This window comes from Sardina pilchardus, chromosome 6, assembly GCF_963854185.1.
Source record: "Sardina pilchardus chromosome 6, fSarPil1.1, whole genome shotgun sequence".
Classification (NCBI taxonomy): domain Eukaryota; kingdom Metazoa; phylum Chordata; class Actinopteri; order Clupeiformes; family Clupeidae; genus Sardina; species Sardina pilchardus.
This window is the reverse complement of record NC_084999.1, coordinates 25,321,452-25,326,428: the sequence shown is the minus strand read 5'-3', so window position 1 is coordinate 25,326,428 and position 4,977 is coordinate 25,321,452.

Below are 4,977 nucleotides of genomic sequence, written 5' to 3'. Positions count from 1 at the left end.
AGTCCATCCTATATCCTGGGGGACCCCCTGTTTTCTGGAACATTTCCCTGACATGGCTTTGAGTGGTTCTGTTGTATATTGAATTCATGTAGAGAGAGAACGAGGTCCATATTTTGATGTGTAAGTCTGTGTAACTTGGGGGACAGCCTACTTCTGGCAGCCTACTTCCAGCAAAGCCTCGTTAGTTAAGGCTCTGAACTTTGATGGAATCCTCCAAGCCTTTTGTAAATGTCAGCCAAATGGTGCATATGGAAAGCCATGTTCTTAGAGACTCTTAAGACTGGCTTTCCCCCCGTGGGGTAGCCAGTAGCCACAACTTTCAAAAATATAATTTTAGAAAAAATAATTCTTGGAAGGTTAAAGATAATTATTTTTCCTCATACGTTTGCCATTCAGCATACAAACAGCTGTTCATTGTTACATGTGAAAATCTAAACCAGGAGTTGGGAAAATGGCTGTGATGGTGGATGCTTAGTGCCCTGTTCTTCCAAGAATACAGTCATTCACAAATGCACAAATTGTTCTTTGCATAATAGCCGGCTGTAGAAGCTCTCCGTTTGAGAAGTACAGGGCCTTATCACCATGTGTTAGAAAATGAGCCAGCACTTCATGCTGATAGGAAGATATGCTGATATGATATTTAGTTTTTATTGACAATACATTTCATCTTAAACATCAGAAGATAAACCACCTTATTTCTGTACTTATGTATCAGAGGACAAAGTGCTTGATCACTGGAGTAAAGAAAGAGAGAGCTAGAGAGAGAGAGAGAGAGAGGGAAAGAAGGAGATACAATCTCCTTGCATTGCAGATTTACAGATCTGTCTCTGGTTTATGTGGTCGAAATGGAGAAGAGAATAGCAGCCTGTTTACAGCACCATAAAGCTTTCTTTAAAATCCCAAGGACTTGGCCACCCTGGCTCTGCGCTAGGCCCCCCATAAAGCTTAGCTTAATGCCTTTCTTTAAATCCGATGAAACATTTATTGATTCCTCAGCAGATCTGCCTTCATCTGACCAGGCTGCTATAGCGGAGGGGAGCAGGGCTCACCTGAAGCCCCAGCAGTCCATGGGAGGAATTTTTACGCCACGGATGACATTGTCGGGGACAGACGGACAGCTTCTCTGGATAAGCCGCTGCATTTTTTTTTCTAGTCTATGGACGCTGCATTTTGTCTAGTCTATGGCCAGATGACAGTGATGTGCTTTTTATCGGATGGATGCCTCAGAGTGACCCTGGCGGCTAACCCACCATTTGGGATGTTGGCTAGATGTAGCCTAAGTGGAAAAGAACTTGCAGTAGTTGCAAAAAAAAAAAAGATTCCCTCATCATAAAATCCTATAGGAACCAATGGGATCCTGTAGGATTCCAATCAGATTTGGCACCAAAATCCAATAGGATTCCTAAAAATAGGATTTTGGTTCCAAAATCTGATAAGAGTCCTATAGGATTTTTAAGGGTTTGTCCAGCCAGCTTGCAACAACTACAACAACAACAACAACAACAGTAAAACAAACAAACAAGCAAACAAAAAAAACAGACTGGAAAAATATATATCAAGTCAATGCAAGAATTTCCACAATAGGTGGTCTTATTTGCAATCACCACCATGGCCATATTGCTGACATGACATTTGCCTGCGGAGCGTAGATTTGAGCTTAGCTGAGCAGAATATACCGGTAGTAGCCTAATGGCTTCATCTGGTCAATACCAAGAGAAGATAAGCTTGATTGTTGTGGACTCATATCTAACAGACCCAATAGCAAAAGATTCAACATTATTGTCAGCTGTAACTTACCCCTAACTATCTTGTTCATACATGCACATACACCTCGCAGGAGCTTTCAGTCAGGGTTGGCAAACTCCTTACCAATGACATAGTCTAACATTGCCATGATCACAGAGGTATGAACTGAATAAAGTTGCATCTTATTGAACTGAAACTGTATCTTGTGTTTGCCAGTTGTTCCTGTTGTTGTAACCTGCAGTTAGTAGTAGTTAGTGCACGTAGCTTAAAGTGGATTAGCAATAGCCAGTAGGCTAATAGCTACTAGCGTAGTCAGCTTCACAACACCTGCTGCTTTAGGGCTCAGTTGTGTTTCTTAAGTAACTCAGTGGGCTGAAATGTGATCAATTCAAAGATGTTTATTACCCAGGGAAAAAAAAACAAACAAACAATATTCCGACCTCTATCAATCTATACACTTCACACAATTATTCCTGAGAAACGACAGGGTCTCAGCTTTTTATATACTGTATGTCAAGCATTTGATGGTAGGCCATAAGGTGGGAGCAGTGCCCTCTCAAGTAAGCACGGTGCAAAGTCTAGAAATAGCATAACCCAGATTAAAAATGTCTATGCATTGGCTATTTCAACAATATGGCCGCTGCCAAGAGTATTACCTGATTATTACGTAGATCAAATAAGCCCATTGCATTGAGCAATTACTCTGCTTCACAACAAGAGAGCAACCCTTCTCTCTCAAAACTCCACAAGGGCAACTGAACCACTGATTACAGCCCAAAAGTGGAACTAAGCTACACCTGAAATAGCAGCTATCACCAACATGTATAATGAAGAGACATAGATAAGCCAATCATCCAAGTAGCAGGATGCTCCAGCAGAATACTGAGCACGTTTGTCACTGTTATTGATAAGAATAAAGTCAAAATGAGTGTTTCTTGAAAATGCAAAAGCAACAAAACGGCATTGACACATGAACAAACGCCAAACTGGCAGCCCCAGCAATAACAAAGCTATTCATAATGGCTTCAAAGAACAAAGTGTACATAATTTAGGACAAGAATTTTAATCAAGGCTTAGTAGAAGACAAGCTGTGTGTGTGTGTGTGTGTGTGTGTGTGTGTGTGTGTGTGTGTGTGTGTGTTTGCCACCATGCGTATGAATGAGCCCATCCCTCTTTCTCTTGCCTACGCTTATGGTGCAGCACAGGTATTTTCTTCTGGTTTCTAAGAAGGGGCAAGTTCAGCTTCTTACAGCTGCAAACCCATTTCACAATTTCTGGATTTCTGCCTTTCAATTCAGCCTATTGCCGTCCTCTGATAAATGCTAACTATTGTCTTTGATTAGCCCTGAACTGAGCCCCTGAGGCATTCTGTGAGTGGGGTTATCCTGGCTCAACCACACACAACCTTGTGTCATACTTCTCAAATGCATTGTGAGGCAAACATCAGAACAAATGCAGAACATGATGTTTTCCTTAAAGCAACATTAAAGCACTTTTCCTCTGTCGCACACACACTATCTAGCAAATAACAGACAAGGTAGAATATGTTGCATGATTTTGTGAAAGTATGATGTATTACGACATCGAAGCAAGTCAAATTGTAGTTTCTGACGTCTCATTTCATCGAACTACAGATACACTACCCCACCTCTTAAAGTTACATAGTGCGGTTATAGCTGATGGAGAGCCACGAAGTGAAAGCAGAAGTGCCGTTCACCCTGTTACGAGTTGATGAACCGCTGAAATGATTTTGGAAACATTATTTTAAGGTACGAAAAGCTCTTTAGTGTTGCTTTAAATTGAATCAAGACTTGTGTTATGAGTGACAATGTGGCGTCCTCTGCTGAGAGAGGTGTTGATTGCTCGTTGCCATGAGCCAATAGACTCCCACATGGTCACTGCTCCCTCTGCTCCTGTGTGAGAGGAGCTCCAGCTGCAGCATCAGCAGGGATGTGTGTGCTCAGGGACCAGCGCACAGGTGCTCTTCCCACAGCTGGAGAAGGCAGCCTGTTGATGTAATCCAGGGATTCTTATTCCAGCATCTGGAATCTCGTCCCGTTCCCATCTCCACTTCCCGCTCTAATCTCGATGATTCCCGACGGAGCTTATCACTGGCACGGGAGTCGAGGAGACACACCTGACGTCCAATCAGCACACATCAGGCATGCAGACGTGCAGGCAGGTGGAGGGAAAGGGCACAAAGCACAAAGGTCATGATGCATGCTGCTAATGGGTCTAAGGGTGCACTCACTAAGCTCACACCGGGTCTGTTTAACTGGACCGTACCCGAGTGTAAGGGTGCACTCACTAAGCTCACACCGGGTCTGTTTAACTGGACCGTACCCGAGTGTAATATTCTCCCCTGGCCGTAAACTGGCTGGTCTCTGTTCGCATTACATTTTTGTTTGCGGACCTGGGTCCATTTATGTCATATACTGTATACAAGCTTCTTTGTACTTTGAGCTCTATACGAACCGTACCCCAGACCCCCGCTTCCTAGCGGACTCTGGTTTGGACCTGGTTCTGCACCCGGTTCGGTAGAGCATCGGTCTAAACGAACTTGGGTGTGGACCAAACGAACTTGGGTCTGGAATGTGCCCTAAAACAACACTGTCTTTGGGAGCTTCCTCTCTCCTCCTGCCTTTGTTCTGTGTCAAGCTTGTGAACTCAATTCAGGCAAAACTTCAAAACTATACAATACTGTCTACAGGGTAATTACTCCATAAGACATCCATGAGTTTCAGAAATGGGTTATTGAAACAAGAACACTACTGAAATATAATATCACTGGTGGCGACCCGACAGAAACTAATTAATTCAGTTCTCTAGTTTCTTAGCCGTGCCACCCAAAATCCATTCTACAGAATTTGCTCAAAGACATTCTGTAACTTTGTGAAAGTGAAAAGATATGAAATATAATACATTCACTCTGAAAGGAGGAGGAGGAAAGGCCACTTCAGCTGTCCACTGCAGTATAATATTTCATTTGATGTTCTGAATTTGATTTTAAACTGAGTTGCCAACCAACTCAGTCACACCCATGCAAGTTTGGCCAAATAAAAAGAATGTCTTGTGAGGCTCTGTCTGCTGTGTTATGCATATTGAAAATGAAAACTCCTATGAAAAGGGTCATGACCTTAGAGCGTAGCGCTAGCATCTTTGGTCCTGATTACCTGTGGAATCAAAACATAGCATTGTCAGGGCAACTATAAGCAAAACACACCACAAAAT